This window comes from Sceloporus occidentalis, unplaced genomic scaffold, assembly GCF_023333645.1.
Source record: "Sceloporus occidentalis isolate IW3139 unplaced genomic scaffold, rSceOcc1.0.p SCAF_3, whole genome shotgun sequence".
NCBI lineage: Eukaryota > Metazoa > Chordata > Lepidosauria > Squamata > Phrynosomatidae > Sceloporus > Sceloporus occidentalis.
This window is the reverse complement of record NW_028316983.1, coordinates 29356951-29357589: the sequence shown is the minus strand read 5'-3', so window position 1 is coordinate 29357589 and position 639 is coordinate 29356951.

The window sequence follows — 639 nt, the reverse complement described above, 5'->3', positions numbered from 1 at the left end:
ACGGTGTATATTCCCCTTTGGAAATAAAATGTTTGTTCTGTTAATTGTGAAATAATAGCCCTTATCAGTTTTCTTAGCCGTCTGTAACAACCACACCACATAACTGATATAATTGCATGCAGTTTGTAGTCTCCACTTGCAAAGTGAAACAGTACAGATGTTTGATTGCCTTCCCCTAGAAGGACACTTCCCAACAAAGGCTGCTTTCAAATTCAGTACATAAAAATCTGTCTCTAAACATGCAATTACTAGGAATGGCAGTATATTCCACTAGCCACATTGTCCTATGATTCTACAGGTGCACAGCTCTTGTAGCTCATGTAGCACCTGTAACATAGTAAACCAGTGGCAGCTTGTGGCTCCTATGGCAATGAGGCAGTAAATCCACTCTGAGCTTTAGTATGAACTTAGCCTAGTCTTCCCATACTATCTAGTGTTGTTGTTGCATGCTTTCAAGTTGTTTACCACAACACTAAGGCAAACCTATTGAGGGGTTTTGTTGACCAGCCTTGTTCAGAGGAGGTTTGCCATTGTCTCTAAGGCTGAGAGAGTGTGACTTGTTCCTAAGTTGTTGTAATGTAGTGTGGTTTCCATGGCTAAGCAGGGTTTCAAACACTGGTCTCCAGAGTCCTAATTCAC